A 20,653-nucleotide genomic window follows, 5' to 3' on the forward strand; every position below is an offset into this window, starting at 1 on the left:
GGCCGTCTGGCACAGCGGCCATTGCCGGGAGTTCCGATGCTCCAGGATGACGAGCAACCACTCCAATGCTTGCATGAGGAGGTCACAGCTCAGGTATCAGGAGTGTGATCCCTGTGTGTTCAGGGAGCTCAACCAAAAGGGTACATAGCGACCCCACCACACGGGCTGGCTACTGTGCTGGCTATGCACCCTAGCATCAGACAACGACGGGAAAGAAAAGGTGGAATGAACTAGGAGGGCACATGTCGGAGACACTAGGTAAGGTGCTCTTCCCCAAATGGCTCACACTATGGAAGAGAAATTTAGTAATGGAGGTCAAACCCCAGAGGGTGACCAGGGAGTGCCAAAAGGTGGAGGTGATTACGCAACAAAGCTAAATTGCAAAACCAGCATTACCAGGAGGATAGCGGGGGCCAACATAAGCAAGGACACCAAGAGAGGGAGAGGCGAGGAGGAAGGAGCAAGGAGAGGAAAGGAGGGGAAGGGGAAGGAAATGCAGCCCTGGAAAGAAGGAAGGCTGCAATAGCTTGGGGCCCCGTGCTCGCCACGCACGTATCCACAAAAGTGTAGTGGACCCCCGGGGAGTCAAAGTGAAGTGAATGCAAAAATAAAGTGTTATTCAAATGCTGCAGAAAGAAATTCAATCCCTCAAACAAGACTTGCTGTCGTTAAAAAAAGAAAATATCAAACTTATGCGCCAAAAAGACTGTGATTACTGGGACTACATCGCTAGAAGCGATGAAATTCGGCGGATGCGGTCTGGTACAAACTGTGTTTCAAAATACGACAATCAGAAATATTGCCACCTAGAGATGAATATGTGGAACTTATTCAAGGAGAAAACTGTGACTCAAACGAATCCCAATAAATGATCGCTGCAAACAAGGAAATACGCCATTTACGGAGGGATACAAATATGAGCTCTCTGCGAAACGAGCGTTTCACGTCACGTGAATTAAAACAAAGTGCAAACTTCGTGAGCATAAATACTACGTATAGATGGACAAATGGGCAGTTCGAGAACAAAGGTGACAGACATCATAGTATCAAAAGCGTTGCTGAAAATGAATTTCTCATAATTGGCGATTCCATGCTGAAAAATGTCATAGTGTCAACCTGAGAAATAGAAGTCGGCCCAGGAATTAGGTCCCATCAGCTCAAAAACTATTTTAAAACATTATAAACTCAAGAGAAAACCTCTAAAAACGAGCGAAAAAAATACAAAGGCATTTTCATCCATGATGGGACAAATTCCCTCCGAGGATACAGTGAACAGGAAATTATAAACCAATCGAAAAATATAATCCGATCAGCCAGAAAAATTTACCCTGCTTCCAGGATAGTGATTAGTAGAATCACAAACTGGAGGTCGGTGAGTGACAGTTCTATCGATCGAGTCAACCAGAATAATGAGGGTTATGATAGACTTGCTACTACATATATAAACTTAAATAAGTTTTTAGACAAGGAATGCCTGGCGAAGGATGGACTGCACCGAAACAAACTAGCATCGATGACCTTCAGCAAAATGTTTATGGATGTTTGTAAAATCATTAAAGGGAAAGTAATATGCACTGGTGGGGATGTAAAATAAACCGAAATTCTTGTTTGATGCACTGGAATATAAAGGACTTAAATTCAAAATCTTCCAGCAACCTAAGCTACAAACTTGATAACTCACAAACTCTTCTCTCAGAATGTAAAAACATAAAAATTATTTGGTTAAATGAACGTTAGCTTAGCTCTGACACAATAAATATTTTACACAAAATTGAAAATTTCAATGTTGCAAGCAGCTATTGGAGGGAGAAAAAATCTCACAGAGATTGCGGCATGCTCCTGTATTCTCCTATAAGTTACGAAGCGTAAACAGATTTTAATTGTTTAAATGAAGATTGTACATTCGAAAGCATTTGCGTAGAGCTTGAAGGCCTTAACATGTCAATCATTTCAATTTATAGAATTCCAGAAAGGGTGTTAGTCACATCATTTCTCTCCAAATTCCAGTGCTTGGCAGATAAACTAAAGAAAGAAAAGAACAAGAAAATTGTAATAGCAGCTGACTTCAGTATAAACACTGCTAATGACAATAAACAATCAACAAAATTTATTGGTTCAATTAAAAATCTAGTTTTAAACTACTGTAAATTTTTCGGAATTCACCGGAGAAGATATTCACTGAGCAACATGCGTTGATAAGAATTTGACAAATTACTACTTTGATAATGTACATAATTCTTTCTAGACTTACGACTTTCTGATCACTCAGCCTTGTTTGTCCCACAGCCAAAAACTAATAAAAACATTGCAAGAAAAACTTTCCTTAAAAGAAATTTCAATAAAACAAATATTGAAATATTCTGCAAGAGACTGAGTAAAATTAAGTGATCTCTCGGGGATGCTGATTCAACATATGAAAAATTCAGTACATCCTTGAACAGTTTTCTTGAAGTATTTAATGAAATTTGCCCTCTAAGATCATACTGCTGTCAAACATCAAGTAAGATAAGATCTAAGATCATACTGCTGTCAAACATCAAGTAAGATAAGATGGATCATACCATGAGTGAGAGGGAAAGGAGCTACGCAATCAGCTGATGTACAACAAAGATCCTGATATTGTAAATATGTTAAGAACTATACAATTATTTCTAGAAAAGCTTTGAAAGCTTTAAAACAAACAGCAAATAATAAATTCATTCTAAGGCAAAAAATAAAACAAGGGCAGTATAGAACGTAAAACCAGTCCAGTTGCAAATTTTTACTTTTTATTCATCCAGCGACTAGTTTCAGGTCGAGACCCATGCGTTTGAGTGGGCTAGTGTCCATGGGCTGTTTATTTGTCGCTAATTTAATTTTCAAGAACGGGCTACCGCCAGAGATTTTGAGTAACTCCTACATATGCTACGTTCTTTGAAATAAGTCGGAATTTACTGCTTGCAAATGGGCAACAACCTTGTGTTTGCATAACAAACTTGTTTGTGTGTTTGAGTGGGCTGGTGCCCGTAAGCTATTTATTTGCCTTTAATTTTCAAGAACGACAGATCACCCAACATTTTGAGTAACTGCTATTTATTCTGCGTTCCCTTAAATGAGCTAGTGCTCATAGAAGTTAACTGCTTCCAAATGGGCAACAGCCCAGTGTCTGAATAAGAAATTTAACTGTGTTCGAGTGGGCTATAAGGTGTGAGTTGTTTGGTTGTAGCTAGTGTAATTTTCAAGAGGGGGCTACCACCTGAGAACTTGAGCAAAATCTATTTATTCCGTGTATTCGTAAATGAGCTAGTTCTCATAGGAATTAATTGTTTGCAAAAGGGCAACAGTCTTGTACCTAACTAACAAATCTAATTTTTTTGACTGATATGGTACACATGAACTATTTACTTGTACTATTTACTTGTTGCTGATCTAATTTTCAAGATCTGTCTACTGCTCGAGATTTCGAGTAACTTCTATTTATGCTGTGTTTTTTAAATCAGCGAGTGCTCATAGGAAATAATTAGTTGCAAAATAGCAACAAACCGATATCTGAATAGTAAAATTAAAACCGTTTATATGTGGGCTAGTGCTCGTAAGCCATTTGAAATATGCTGGTTCAGGGTTTAAAAGCAGACACCTGCCCAAAATTTGGAGTCAGCATTTATCCCGTATTGTTTCTATAAATGAACTATTGGTTGTATACGTTGCGTTCTGTCTTTACAGTTTCCTAAGTATTTTGATCCAAAAATCCATTTTGTATTTTCATGCCTAGCGGTTCTAGGCGCTACAGTCTGGAACCGCGTGACAGCTACGGTCGCAGGTTCGAATCCTGCCTCGGGCATGGATGTGTGTGATGTCCTTAGGTTAGTTAGGTTTAAGTAGTTCTAAGTTCTAAGGGACTGATGACCTCAAAAGTTCAGTCCCACAGTGCTCAGAGCCATTTGAACAATTTTTTTTTTTTATATTTTCATGTGGCTGAGAGACCTTTAGATAATCTGTATTGTAAAGTCCGCTTCTGGACTCATCTTTCCAAGCCCACCATCTCCAAGGTGGAGTTGAATAACTCTTGTACTTTCTGCTCTCAAAGGGGGAAAGATTTCAGAACCATTAGCCAGGAATATTTTTCTCACAAGCTGTTTGCCTCAGTAACGTTCAATAATAATAATGAGATACGAATTATTATTCAACATCAAGATGGATAGACATTCCAAGCAAGAGTTTCCTATATTTGGCAAGGATATTTACCCCTAAGAAGGCTTTCGAACCATCATCAACATCGCACCTTACACGTAATGTAATAAATCAACCATACCATAAATGTTGGTATCACGTAGTCTCCGAAGACATACATCTCTGCTTGGACATCTTATATGAATGCTCTACAAAATGCTGGATGTTTCGTGGGCAGATCGATAGATAACACCTTTAGTGTGTGCGTTCCACTCAAGATGTTAATAGGCTTGTTTGAAGATGGTAATCGTGTTAGTATGAAAGCTAAGCAGGGGGCTGATTAAATTGCAGTGCTATTGATAATAGCTCACACAGTCTATGCAAGGACAAGAGGAGCACAGAACTGTGCTGTATAAATTGATATAGTAAGTACTGCACTTATCTCTATCGAACGAAGAAAATCTGAAACTTTTATGTGTACTGAATTTCCGAGTCCAACTGCCATTACTTGCTGTTCATGGGAGCTGTTATCTTATTCAATCTTTCAATCTCACCAAGCACGAGTATTAAGACTTGTTCAGCTAGAAACGCTTCATTTTATTATTCTGATGCTGCAAACAGTATCTCGAAAACGAATCGAGGATATTCTATAACTATAAAGTGACCAATGCTAGACTTTATCTAATCTCCCAGTTTTTTCCATACAACAGTTTACAGCTTGACTGGAACAGAAACTCATATGGACTGTTGTACGAGTTGTATGAAAGATGTTATACATCATGTTACGAAATGGACGATTGTTTCAGACGCACATGAAACCCACAGACTTTTGAAGAATTATCATCCATAGTGGTGACAGATCGTTCAAAGCAATGTTGGCCAGTGAAGACTGGAACTGTGGATGTGTGTATTGAATCTGAATCATCGCAAAACATCCGTGCAGGCACTGCATTGTATGCATTAAAAGTACACTACTGTCTCATAAACTACTCGCCTCTTACAGGAATTGTGCAACGTGAATTATAAATGTAGAGATATTACACAGCTTGCGAACCATTGTACAACAGTGTCTCAAAGTGTGAAGATCATTACAGACACACAAGAATTTTGGAATGATTGCGGAGAATTTGTGTTTTAAGATGTTGCGTTCATTGCATTCTCTGACACTGGACAAGCACTAATGAGATATCCCAAAGTTATTGCTTCACCCAAACCATTTAGTTGGGTGCGGTGTGCTAAAAAACTCGAAAAACAGCGGCGTGATTGACACGATTTTACCATGCAAATCCTTGGGATGTTGGAGGAATGACGTATGAAGATATGGTGTCATCGTTCCGGACGTATGATCATAGAGAGACCATAGCTTAGGTCAAAAGCCGTGAGAAGATGTCGTGGTTTCAAGAATTTTATAAATCTACGTCTGTCCAGAATCTGGATATACAATGATGTACTATTCTCAAGACGCTGAAGAAGAGATACGAACAAAACGGGTTTATGAACACTTCAGAAAATATACAACTGTTATCGAGCTGGCTTACTAATAGATAAAAGCGTTGCGTTTTTTTTTTTTAAATACTTTATATTTATTTATTCACCTCCTATTTTCCACTCCCTCATTCACAGGCTTCGGATAAGTATTTAAGAAGTATTGAAGAATATAACGAGCCGCCTCCATCAGATGCAACGCAGTTAAGCTGTATCGGGAACACGCATGTGATACCACTCTACAGTACGCTCGAACGTGTTGGAGTTTGAGTACGAATGTGTGAACCACAACCCACTCTCTCTCCCACGAAAAGCGTGTATTTAGTGATAAGAGCATACACTCGAACTCCAGTCCCCTCACACTCTCACGAAAAGCAAGAACGTCAGTGCTGTGCTAAATTCATATGAGCACAGTAGTTTGCCTGGTGATTTGTCTCACGGTGTGCACGTACCCGTAACCATAAGCATGTGCTATCTCTATATAATCATCTCTGAATGCCCCCCTCTCATTTCAGCATGATCAGTCTTGGCAATTTCTGTGCAGACTGATAGCGATGGCACTGTTAAGTACTCCCTCTTTGAGGATGATGGGAATCCACCATCACCTCTTCTCGATGCTTCAGAGTTACTGCAAGATGAGGAATTTGCACATAAATAGTAGTTAAGTGTGTGTGTGTGTGTGTAATATGACAAGATAGTTATAGATAGCTGTGATACATTTCATTCAGAATTATTTGATGATGATAATCTAGTACTTATACCACTACTGTGGTCATCTTCAGACCAATGAGTAAGAACCTCCTTCTGCTGGAGAATCACAGAAGTGGTCGAAATCGGTCATCGTAATAAATAAATGGTGATAAAGACTGTTTTTGTTAGTAAATATTTGCAACACATTGATCACTGTTCATTCCCACGATGTATTCAAAAGTAATACCTTTCTGTGATGTGTACAAAGGTAGACCTACAACGCTGTGGCTGCACCATTAAACAAAGCGGTCCGTGATGCCTGTCACCTTGGCCTAGATGTAGTAGGGTGGTGCAGTCGACGCCCGCATCACGTCATCTGGGGCCATCAGGCTACTGTTCCAAGCCTACCAGTAGCAGCGCGACATTCTCCATGTCAGCACCAATAGAGGCAGACGAGGCAGAATATTTTATTAAGTAGTTGTCTAAATACACTAGTGTGTGTGTGTGTGTGTAATTTATTGTGATACTTATAGACTGTTGTGATGAGTGTGTTTCAGAATTACTCAACGACCTAGTATTGCCACCACTGCGAGGTTTGTCCTCAGGCAGGCTTGCATCATCTCATCCTGTGCTGTCAGCCTACCATCACCAGCCTAGCTGTAGCAGGGTGGACTGTCAGCATTACATCACCTGATTCAGGGTGTAGCAGTAGCAGACCTCTAGCCCATCTTGTTCACCAACGTGCGGCCGCATTAAACCACTATTTGGACGCTGGCGATTTCAGGAATAGAACCCTGCAGTGCCACATTGATAAGGTCAGTGCTGGATTTCGAGATCCAGCTACCTTCATCCATGCATGTCAAGCAGTGTTAGAAAGGGAGCTCCCTGAAATCACCAACATTCAGCAGTGTCCCACCATCAGCTGATGCTTCACCCTAAAGATGACAGCCCGCAAAGCATTTACTAAAAGGCAAGTCTGCCGGTCCATATAGCATACCAATAATGTTACATTCGGAGTATGCTGATATAATAACTTCATACTTGGCAATCTTACACAACCGCTCTCTCCACGAAAGATCCGTACCAAAGCACTGAAAATTACATAGGTCACCCAGCACAAAACAAAAAAAGGAGTAATCCATTGAATTACCAGACCCGTATTACTAACGTTGATTTGCAGTAGGATTTTTTAATATAAACTGTGATCGAATATTTTGAATTAGCTCGAAGATAACTGTCTATTGACTCACAGGTAAGAGTGGATTGAGATAGCATCGTTCTTGTGAAACACAACGAGCTCTTTATTCGCTCGAAGTAATGAGCGCTATCGACAGGGAATCTCAGATTGATTTCACATTTTTAGATTCCCAGAAGGCTTTTGACACCGTTCCCCACAAGACACTTCAAACCAAATTGCATGACAATCGCTTCAGTTTTGCGACCAGATTCGTGATGTCATGTCAGAAAGGCCGTAGTGCACGGTAATTAACAGAAAATCATCGAGTAAAGAAGGGTTATATTCTAAATTCCCCAAGGGGGTGCTATAGTCGTTCTGCTGTTCCTGATAAGCGCGGGCGATTTTGGTAAGAATGGGGTCAGTGCTCTTGGGCTGTTTGCGCATGATGCTGCGCTTGCCGTCTAGTACAGTGATCCAATGATCGGGCGCAATTATAGGGTGACTTACGTGCGGTATCTTTGTGATGTGACGGGGCGGTTGCTCATCAATTGGCGGGGATGTGGGGTGATCCGCATGAGCGCGAGGCGGGGCCCATTAACCTTCGTAAACACGACCAATCGCACAAGTGTAAATTTGTTTAGTAACATATATATATATATATATATATATATATATATATATATATATATATATATATTACAATACAGCATCGCCGGTCAATTGCGGTCTGACTGTGTTGGTGAGGCAGTAAATTTATCCACAGGGCAGTGACTGCTTCACTGCAATTCACTTTGGAGGTGTGGTGGTGGGACTTGTAGTCCCGTACCACCCTCTGACGGTGACAGTACTACATGAGTCAGACAGAAAAATTTAGCCTACCGTGGGCAGGTATGGTTGGAAAGTATTGGACGTAGAACGGGGGCTAGTCCAGCCAAAGGATGCGTCCATGGTGGGCGTGCCAGGCCTATCGTTAGCCATGGTCGGAATCCGATTCCTCTAGGATGGTTAAGGGAACCGGATGTCGATGCCAGCGGCGTGGAAGTGTGGTCCCAACGTGGCGTAACCCATGGACAGTGTCCCGCAAGGCATCCACTTTCTCATAGAGCCGCAGCGCGTTGTTGCGTATGGTCGTCTTTAGGGGGACGATATCCGCTTCCTCGTGGAGAGTGACAATTCTCGTGAGTGGCGGGGCGTGCAGGCTCCACCTGAGCACCTAGTTCTGCAGGCGCTGCAACGTCCACACCCTGGTGACACTAATCGTGGCCCATGCAGCAGATCCATACGTGAGGGCAGACAGGATAACTGTTCGGTAAATGCGGAGCTTGGTATGCAGGTAAAGTTCCCTACTGCGGAAGCGTGGGTACAAAGCCCTGGTTAGCTTTTGCCCCTTGTTGCTGACGTACTGCGCTTGACAGTGGAAGAGCAACTTGTGGTCCATTTGGACCCCGAGATAGGTGGTTGTCGGGGACCAGGGCACTTGCACACCTGCAATCGAAATATTGCGGTGGAGGACTGGGCGCCGTTTCGTGAAGTAGACGTTTAGTGAAATTCGGTGCGACGAATTCATATTGTGGTGAACGGCATTTACCGACTGCAAGAATCTTACATTCCGTGCTATTAACTCATCTCAGTGTCTTAACGAACCAACGATTTTCTTTTAGGGACTCTTTGTGAAGGAAATGGAGAGATCGGACGTGTGAGAGGAGGAGAGGGATTGTATTGTTGTGAGACGCCATTGCGGTATAAAGTAAATGTTCAAATAGTTTTTTTGCACAAAATAAAATCCAGTAACTAATATCAAGTATTCAAGGTGTCTATAACTCCATACCGAAATTAGTTAATTATCAACGTACAGATATTACGAGACGTAAATCGCTAGGAGGTGAAGTTTCGAGCGATACTGCGAACCGGCATTTTCCACGGTCAGAATTCGTCTAGAGATTATCTCCTAATTAATAAACTTCAACTAGCTAAGTTGTTGGACCTATCAACCAGACTCATCAAACAACATAGCACATGGTTGTGCCGAACTATCTGCGTAGCGAGTAAAGATTTTAGAGATTTCAGGTTCAAATGGCTCTGAGCACTATGCGACTTAACTTCTAAGGTCATCAGTCGCCTAGAACTCAGAACTAATTAAACCTACCTAACCTAGGGACATCACACACATCCATGCCCGAGGCAGGATTCGAACCTGCGACCGTAGCGGTCGCCCGATTCCAGACTGTAGCGCCCAGAACCGCACGGCCACTCCGACCGGCAGATTTCAGGTATAGTTGATAACGAAGATGAATTTCCGCGAGATCGCCGCTTCCGAATACGTCTCTTGATCTCCTGTGGTATTTAAAACGAATTATTTAAATGGCTCTGAGCACTATGGGACTTAACATCTGAGGTCATCAGTCCCCTAGAACTTAGAACTACTTAAACCTAACTAACCTAAGGACATCACACACATCCATGACCGAGGCAGGATTCGAACCTGCGACCGTAGCGGTCGCGCGGTTCCAGACTGAAGCGCCTAGAACCGCTCGGCCGCATCGGCCGACCGAATTATTTATATTTTCCAGGTTTTCAGGAGAGTAAAGATAAAAGGAAATAAGGAACTAAGCTAAACCAACTAAACCCATTAACTAAACCAATAACTAAAATAAAAGCAGACATAAAGAATATTTATTTATAAAATAATAAATAAAATAAAGAATATTTTAACTAACTAAACAATAATAAATATATGAAACAGTTCGAGTAAATATCTAGGAATTACACATACGATCAACTTTAAGTGGAACGATTCCAAAGATAATATTGAAGGGAAGTCAAACCAAAAACTATGTTTCATTGGCAGATCGTTTGGAAGATGCACCGAGTCTACTGAGAAGACTGCCTACGCTACGCTTGTCCGTCCTCTGCTAGAGTATTACTACGCTATATGGGATGGTTACCAAGTAGGATTGAGGAAGGTCGTCGAAAAAGTTCGCAGAAGGGCAGCTTGTTTTGTATCATCGCGAAATAGGGAAGAGAGTGTCAAGGATATGCTAAGTGAGCTAGGGTAGCAATCATTAATACAAAGGCGTTTTTCGCTGCGGCGAGAGCTTTCGACGAAATTTCAATCACCTACTTGCTCTTCTGAATGTGAAAATATTTTACTGTCGTCAACATACATAGGGAGAAATGATCATCATAATAAAATAAGAGAAGAACGATTTAAGTGTTCATTTTTCCTCTGCGCTGTTAGGCAGTGGAACGGTAGAGAAATAGTTTGAAGGTGGTTCGAAGAACCCTCAGCCAGGCATTTCAGTGTAAAATACAAAATGGTCATTTATATGTAGATGAATATTTCAATACAGGGGACTAGTTCACTTGCTGACTGATTTTACCAATTTTTCTATTTTTTCTTTCCACCTTAATTTTCCTTGTTTTTTCCGCTTCTTTCTTTCGAGCGAAAGGGGCTGGTTATTGTCGGGGCCTTCGACTCCATGTCTCGGTTGCTTCGGCCTGCTTGTGCCCCGCTCTGCCATGTGAACACAGAGTTAAGATGTCACCATAACCGACGACGACACCTAGCATCATGTTGTTGCACACAGACTCGTAGTGGCAGTTTTCGTCATTTCGAAGCATTCACGGTCCGTTCTTAAAACGGTGACTGATGAAAATGATAGTGCATACACAACGTAGGATGGAAAGCCCTCCATGCCCAGTGCGTACCACACTAGTACTGTCAGTTAGTTGGTCGACTGTACAAAGTCTCGTGACACATTAATCACGTGATAAGCTGAAGTATTCTACTCTCCATGTGCATAGAAGCTCTTTTCGCTCTCCCCCCTCCCCTCTCCCTCCCTCTGCCTTTCGCTCCCCCCCCCCCTTCCTCTCTCCTCTCTCTCTCTCTCTCTCTCTCTCTCTCTCCCCAAAAGCAAGTTTTTTTCTAATTTTGTTGATAACGAGTGTAATATCAGCGTAGTATACTGCGGTGATGAAACCTGAAAATTGGTGTTGGACAAGGATTACTGTCCGTCAGTAAATGATGTCCTTAGCAGTAATAGCCCCTTCGCACTTCCACTTCCCAATCACGTAACCAACAGTCGACTTGGGTAGCTTTAGAGTGGTTGAAATGTTCCTAACGCATTTGTTAGTCAGGTGTCGTCCAATGGCTAGTCCACATTCGAAGTCACTGAGCTCTCGTGACCGATCCATTCCACTGTTACAGTTTCACTACTGACAATACGATACTCCCCGCCTCCTTTTATATCAGGGAATCCACCACTCGTGACATGAATAGTCGAAAATCACACACTACATAGAGGTGACCCGACACTTTTCGTCAGATAGTGTATTTATAACACATCTTAGTTAACGAGCATTGTTCTTCTTCAGAACAATGCAAGTCGGCATTCGCTTACCTCGCTGGCAGACAAATTTGCTATTCCGCAATGTAGCAGTGCTACTTTTCCCCTCCTGCTTACCGTGTCGGATCAGGTTCAAGCGTTATCTCTCGTCCGCCGTTATCTGCCACAAGCAGGTCTGACGTCGGCCTCCCGACTGACAAAAGCCACTTGAAAGCAGATCGATCTGCCCGTCCAAAAAAACACCATTCCGGGCTGAAAACTACCGTGATACTTCTCACGTTTCAGTACAGATAGTTCGCATTTAATCATATTTGAGCTTTCTAGTCGAATATTTTCTAACTGCAGCCTGTAGAGTGAATTCCTCACAACTCACACAATGGAAATTTAAGTGATAACAGTTCTCAGCATATAAACTCCTGGAAATGGAAAAAAGAACACATTGACACCGGTGTGTCAGACCCACCATACTTGCTCCGGACACTGCGAGAGGGCTGTACAAGCAATGATCACACGCACGGCACAGCGGACACACCAGGAACCGCGGTGTTGGCCGTCGAATGGCGCTAGCTGCGCAGCATTTGTGCCCCGCCGCCGTCAGTGTCAGCCAGTTTGCCGTGGCATACGGAGCTCCATCGCAGTCTTTAACACTGGTAGCATGCCGCGACAGCGTGGACGTGAACCGTATGTGCAGTTGACGGACTTTGAGCGAGGGCGTATAGTGGGCATGCGGGAGGCCGGGTGGACGTACCGCCGAATTGCTCAACACGTGGGGCGTGAGGTCTCCACAGTACATCGATGTTGTCGCCAGTGGTCGGCGGAAGGTGCACGTGCCCGTCGACCTGGGACCGGACCGCAGCGACGCACGGATGCACGCCAAGACCGTAGGATCCTACGCAGTGCCGTAGGGGACCGCACCGCCACTTCCCAGCAAATTAGAGACACTGTTGCTCCTGGGGTATCGGCGAGGACCATTCGCAACCGTCTCCATGAAGCTGGGCTACGGTCCCGCACACCGTTAGGCCGTCTTCCGCTCACGCCCCAACATCGTGCAGCCCGCCTCCAGTGGTGTCGTGACAGGCGTGAATGGAGGGACGAATGGAGACGTGTCGTCTTCAGGGATGAGAGTCGCTTCTGCCTTGGTGCCAATGATGGTCGTATGCGTGTTTGGCGCCGTGCAGGTGAGCGCCACAATCAGGACTGCATACGACCGAGGCACACAGGGCCAACACTCGACATCATGGTGTGGGGAGCGATCTCCTACACTGGCCGTACACCACTGGTGATCGTCGAGGGGACACTGAATAGTGCACGGTACATCCAAACCGTCATCGAACCCATCGTTCTACCATTCCTAGACCGGCAAGGGAACTTGCTGTTCCAACAGGACAATGCACGTCCGCATGTATCCCGTGCCACCCAACGTGCTCTAGAAGGTGTAAGTCAACTACCCTGGCCAGCAAGATCTCCGGATCTGTCCCCCATTGAGCATGTTTGGGACTGGATGAAGCGTCGTCTCACGCGGTCTGCACGTCCAGCACGAACGCTGGTCCAACTGAGGCGCCAGGTGGAAATGGCATGGCAAGCCGTTCCACAGGACTACATCCAGCATCTCTACGATCGTCTCCATGGGAGAATAGCAGCCTGCATTGCTGCGAAAGGTGGATATACACTGTACTAGTGCCGACATTGTGCATGCTCTGTTGCCTGTGTCTATGTGCCTGTGGTTCTGTCAGTGTGATCATGTGATGTATCTGACCCCAGGAATGTGTCAATAAAGTTTCCCCTTCCTGGGACATTGAATTCACGGTGTTCTTATTTCAATTTCCAGGAGTGTATATTGCTATGGTTCGTAAGAGTGAAAGCTGAAGATATGCGTTTTTACATGTCTAAAATTAACCATGCAAACAGAAATGTTCGCGGAGATGTCAGAAATATGTTTAGCCACCGTGTGATACACCTGAAAAACTGGAGTTAAGAAATATCGGACAAAATTGATACTTAGTAGCGATTCATCCGAACCTCAGAATTTTCATTTCACTTGAGTATGACGGTAAATCTCTCGCCACCTACAATAAATATAAGGTGTCATGCCGAGTATGATGGATTTAAGATAATAACCAAAGTGTTTTATTAGGGTTCCATGCCTCTGTCGGGAAAAATGGAACCCTTACATGCCTTATATGATCACTTTATTGTCTATCTGTCTGTCCGACTGTTAAAGACCCTGTTTTTCAGGAACAGGAAGATGTACCAAGTTGACATTTATGTCACATACTAAGGCCTACGGTTCTTTGGCTGCGTAAGAAATTGAAGCTGCTATGTCAATGCAATCAAACTATGCGAACATTTATTCGCAGACTCAGTCATCAAAATGTATGGAATACTCCAGTTGGTCTACAATCAGATAATAGGCAAGTAGCAGTGTTTCATTGTAAAAACAAAGGACAAAAATCCGAACGAAAAATACTTCTTTTTTCATTTGATATCAAATTTGAGATTAAAACATTCTCAAAAATGTTGGAATCGCCAGTAAAATGCTTGAGATTCACGGTTCACGGAATTCATGTACTGTCTATATACGTAAGTACGTTTGTAATGAACCCTCAGTGTGCAAGTCCTAATCGCACCTGTCAATTTTTCCTTATAATCACAGGCCGTTACTGTATTTCCCGCATGGCTGTAGTACACTTTGTTTATGTGTACAATGCAAGACGGAACACACTGTTATCAGGTCTTTCCATTCATAGGTACAAACAACTATTCCACACAATCGATATATCGAATTCTCATCACCGCGCTTTTGCATATACGTTCAGAAATTCAATATAGGTCAACTGAAGAGTGGAACCTAGTGAACTTGTGCTTGTGCTATGCTTTTGTATCATTATTTCAACTCCTCAAAGGTTCAGTAAGCAAACCGCTTGCTTGCGATAAAGGGTGCTGAGCACGGTTCGGATTGAGTCCCCGTATCGGATTAACGGCAGTTGGTTTGGTTCATCAGCCAACTTGAACATAATCGTAAGACAGTTTTCCTCTCTCCCCTTCGCAAATGACATGTAATTCCTGATCTTACCCTCAGAATGTAATATGCGCGCAAAATTAGAGTACATACCGAAACACAATTTACTAAAGTGAAAGACTGATGTCGCATAGGACACCACCGTTTGCACAAAGTGACCATCGGAGCGATAGCAAAAGCGTCCGGTCACAGAATCTTACATACAAGTATTCTCTGTGGTGATGATATAATAGCCAGTCAAATTAAAACGAGAGAGATGAAAATAAAGTAAGTAAACTGTTCATTACTTCAGAAGTAATCATCATACTGTTAACACATTTATCCCACTGTGAGACAGGATGATTAATGTCTTCATGGAAAAATGTTTGCAGAACCATGATTGTACTCGCGCGTGCAACTCATTGTCTGAAGCAAATCTACGTCCACTAAAGTCTTTCTTCAGGCCTCCAAAAATCCCATGGGGAGAGATCGCGACTGTATGGAGGATGTGTAAGGGATTCCTCAGCAAAACTTCAGCAGTGTAGCAGAAACAATAGACATATCAGCTTCGGGAAATTCATGATCGATATTTTCTTTGACTGCATGATTCACTGTTTAATGGCTTTCTGCAACACGACGCCACAATTAACGATCGGCGGTACATGGACACTTTGCAGAAATGCAAGTGCGCCATGGAGTCCAAACGCCCTGGAAAGTTGACGGACGCCATCGTTCTGTTGCTGAATAATTCCCGCCCAGACGCTGCCACTGTTGTTTCGATTACGTTGCAGAAGTTTCGATGGGAAACCCTTACGCATCCTCCATTCAGTCCCATCAAACATCTGGGTATAATCGTAGTAACCAAATTTGATTCTATTGTACTCAAGAAAAAGGTTCGGCAGTCGCAAATCCAATCAGTATTTCTTTAATGATTTCAGCTATTGCATAGTTATCTTCAGTGCATTTAAATCGAGTCATGTGGACTCGTCAAGCTTTTAACATTATTTTATTATACGTTTTTAGGACGTACATCTCCAGATTTTAACTCTACAATTATCATATACTTATAGTTCCATAGCAACCACAAGCATTTTACGATGAAGCCATTGACCAATAATGTCGCACAGCAGGGTAAATTTTCAACAGTTATGACCATTACTTTAGAAATAATAAATAGGTTAATTACTTTTTTCCATATGTCTCGCTATCATTATACTGCCCCTGTATGAATTTTAGCATATGATCGATTCTCTGTCGCGGCTACACGCTAACCACACTTACACCGCCGTCCGACGGGTGGCCTACACAGTTATCTGCAGGGGTTACCTCAGCAACAAAGAGGACAGACACTTCGATCGCTGCTTGACCAGTAAATGGCAGCAATTTCGCCACCAGAGGTCGTCGGCTTCGTGGAGCTACTTGCTTCCGAGGGGTCACGCATGCGCTAAACAGTTCCGACAGTATCCAGGCACCCAACCGTATTTAGGATGGCGATGAGTGGTGCCGGACCCGTGCATTTCTAGAGAGCTCTCTGCGCCAGGCGCCACCCGCGGTATCATTTCGTCAGAGTCTCTCTTATGAATCATCACGCCTGTTGGATCTTTAATGCCAATTATACACAGAAAACGGCAGTTATGTGGAGCAGACTGTTCCATCATCAGCCCTCTCTGAGACATGGCCCCTACAGCAACAACTTTTGTAAACATTCGCAGTTTCATGGTGTCAAACTTCCAATTCCTACTGAATTAAAGGACAGTAAATTTATCTCTTCTTGATCATACTTTGGCCTTACGCCATTTAAGTGTGTACTATCTCTCTTTGCAGAGACTAAGACGAAACAGTGAAGCTCTAATATTGCAGCTGTCTTTAAAACAAAGTGAGTCCAGATTATCAATTTTTGGTTATTTCAGTTGTATCCTTCTGCCAGTTACTCATTTACTGCCCCTCTTGTTGGTTTTTCAATAATCCAATAAACGTTTTATGCACTGTTTACCCAGGCTTTCATCTCTAGGCACCGCAACGATAACGCAGCACAGCGTGAGGTAACTCGTGAGTCCACACTTCAGCAACCGGCAGCACTCATCTTGCAGAGTTTCTTAACTAAAAAATTCAAGAGAAGTGAAAAATTAATTGAATAACGGTTCATGAAAAGAGAAAATAAGTGAATCAATACTCAAGAAATATGAGGAAATAAATGAAGAACGATTCAAGAATAGCGAGGAAAAAAGAGATGCGCAATTCGCATTAAACAAAAAAAGAAAAAAAAAGAAATTCGACGAATGCGCAAGGAAATACAAGAAAAAAATTAAATTGTGAAATGAAAGATTGATGATCAGGTTACCGAAGTACAGAAACAGTTCACGAAGAAGGTCGATGAGCAGGCACAAGATTCTGATACGAAGATAGAGACATTGACTCAAAATACGAAAGGAGCTACGGACGCTCTAAGGAAAGACAATGATATTAACGCTTAGATAATCGAAATAATCAAAACCTGGAAGAGAGCAGTTATCAAATGGTTCAAATGGCTCTGAGCACTATGGGACTCAACTGCTGTGGTCATTAATGTACTGTTTGTGTTTCCCTTTTTTCGTTTATAAATGTGTAGCCATGGTGTTCTTTTAATCATTGACAAAGGTCTTCTTAGGTACTTGTGGGTTTTATTGTTCTGAAGAAGGTGTAGTTATCTACGCCGAAACCTAGGTAAACACTAGGTGTTTTTTTCGCAGTCGAGGCGGGTTTCTAGTTTTTTAATATATTAACCAACGATTGCTGACGTGCTGCAATGTTGAAGGTTCTTATATACTTTTTATGTGCACACGTCATCGAAGAGGAATCTATGAGAACAAGAGCGATTGCAGGTGAGTTTAAGATGTATGAAGCATACATACGTGCATACCTCAATGAAAACTGGTCTAAAGTGAAGCATTATCAAGTCAAACTGGGAATGCTAAAGATGAATCATTATGCAGGACTGGGGTGGCAGGACCGAATGCAATATTTCAAGAGGATGGTCGGCATGAATCAGTTCTTGTACATGCCTTATGAGCCAGCAGAATTAATTTGAATTTGTTTGACAAAGCTACTGCATCAGATACAGTGGGAAATCATAAAATCTGGAAGACACATACAAGATGTCTGAGGAATTCAAAACTTACTGCAAGAATTAGGATATAATCATAGTGCATAAGCATGGGAACCTGTGCATTTCATACAGACTCATTTTTCACCAGAAAACCAGCAACAGAATAATCGAAACCTACCACGAAAACACGGAAATGGATGAGGTAGGGAGAATGATCATAGACGATGGAGACAACAGTATTGAATAGATGATATGAGAAACAATTGAAGATGAAACGATAAGCGAGAAGAGACAGAGGAAACAGAGGAAGTACAAGGGCATAATCCTAATCAGGGGAATGAAGAACGAGAAAACAATCCAAGAAGTTGATTATCAATGGAGGTTCCGACTTCTCAAGTAATAATGATAAGTTTAACAAGAGTCCTACCTGGAATTGTGACAAATTGAAAGAAACACTAGCAGCAGGAACCAAGGAATTTGGTAGTACAACAGAGCGCACTGCATATCTAATAAGAGTGAAAATTGGGGAGAATGTAGTACAGTATATACAGGATGGGGGAAATAAAAGTGACCCGGACGAGTGGGCACGACTGGGCGTGAATGTATGCATATAATGTACGCCAGTCAACGTGACCCATGTCAGTTCAGAGCGTAGTGCGTGCTATGTTAGTGCAAGTGGAGCAGTGCAAAGGGGACGAGCAGTTGGTGTTGATTGTGGAAAGTTATGTGACAACAAAATCGTGGAAACGGTGTGGTCAGTTGTTTGCTGAGGAGTTTGATGGTATCAAAGTGCCAGCAAAGAGTGCCATGAAACTCTTAATCCCGAAACGGCATCATACAGGATGTGTTTCGAACAAGTCAAAAAAAAACATTCCGAAACGCGCCCGCATACCAGAAAATTTGGCTACAGTTCACCACGAAATGCTTCTGAGTCCTACCAAATCAACACGACACTTGTCGCAAGAGAGCGGCATTTCGCGTCAATAATGCAAACGAATATTCCACCTGGATCTGCACATGCATTCCATCCGATTGTCTGTTGTTCATGCTTCAAAACCAGCAGATGCTCCTCAGCGCCTCCTGTTCACTGAGATAACAATGAATGGCTTCGTCATGGATCTGTTCTTTATGTCTGATTAAGCCTGGTTTCACCTGAGTGGTTATGTCAACTCACAGAATCGCAGGTTCTGGGCAGTGCAGAATCCGCATAACTTCTACAAAACACCACTGCATGGTCAGAAGGTTGGGGTTTGGTGTGCAGTATCTGCATGCTGCATTATTGGTCCCATCTTCTTTCATCAGAGGCTAACTTCGGCGCGCTACATTGCCAACATTTCGAAACCATCTGTGGCAGCATTACCGGAGGAGGAAAAGACCTATTGTTACTTCCAGCAGGATGGAGTAAATGCCAACACATACCACCGGCACATTTACACAATGTTCACGCCCGACAGAGTTGTAACCCAAGTGTGTCTGGCCGCGGTCGTAACTGGCCGCCCAAGTCGCCTGATCTGTCAGTGCGCGATTACTTCGTGTGAGGAACCCTCAAGTCTAAGACGTAATGCAACAACCCTCATAGCCTATAAGAACTGCAGCAGAACATTTCGGTTGAGATCACGGCAATTCCAGCAGACCATCTTCGATCCGCCTTCAGCAACTTGCTGACCAGAGCCCAAAAGTGCGAAGAGGTGAATGGTGGTCACTTGTAACATCTGATAGAGTCAGGGTAATATTGTATTTCTTTGTACTCTGTTTCTTTGAACCCCAGAACTCTGTTCGCTGGCCCACTTTTATTTGCCCCACCATGTATTAGATTCAGGAAGCCAAGTAATAGACAAGGAAGTCTTGAGAGTCATGTGAGAGAGAAAATAAGTGGCCTTTGTTTAAAATTCAGGGTTTGAAAATATGAGGTACAGTAAACAGACAATATACAGAGATAAGGTGTACGCAAAATTAGATTCTGAGTGCCAGTCACATGCATTTAGTGTGAATTTCGTAGCTGCAAAGAATTTGACAATAAAAGTCATATTATGACTGGATTTTCTTGAATATTATTGCATAGTGATGCACTTGAGGAGAAGTGTGCAATGTTGAATTTCAAGAACAAAAAGGTTATGTTTCATAGATGACGCAAAAGCATTGTGAGAAGGGAGATTGACTAATTAGGTCCGGTTGTCACTGAAAAAGAAGAGGGAACGAAGTTAGGGAAAGAAGAGGAACAGCTGAGAGAAGCAATAAGTATGGTAAGTCGCTAAGAAGAAAAATATTGTAAGGAGTACAAACATGTGATTCGCCACCAGATCTGATTCCAGCTTAGATCAAAGGGAGTAAACCCAGACGGTACTGGTTGTTCCTTGTAGGTTTATTAGCCTGAAATATTGGGAGCTCCTACCACTTTTAATCCTAAAAGGGACAAATATCAACTTATCTCCCTCAGAAAAGAGTCTGCGAGTAAAAATAGTTGAAAATCTAAATTGTATTCAGCAACGCGCAAGAAAGCATCAGAATCTCTCCCTGTTCTACAAAAATTTAAAAAGGTCTTCCCTCTTGACCTGAAAAAAACTTGTACAAATATTTATACTTTCATTCACTGATTACAGCGTTTTTATCCTGCAAGGACTTTACCCAGAAAGCTCACAGCACCTGTAACTGGTTATGGACGCCTGTGTTTGATATATCCGTGAAAATCGAATCTTTGACCATATTTCACCATCAAATGCACA

This window comes from Schistocerca nitens, chromosome 4 (genome assembly GCF_023898315.1).
Source record: "Schistocerca nitens isolate TAMUIC-IGC-003100 chromosome 4, iqSchNite1.1, whole genome shotgun sequence".
NCBI lineage: Eukaryota > Metazoa > Arthropoda > Insecta > Orthoptera > Acrididae > Schistocerca > Schistocerca nitens.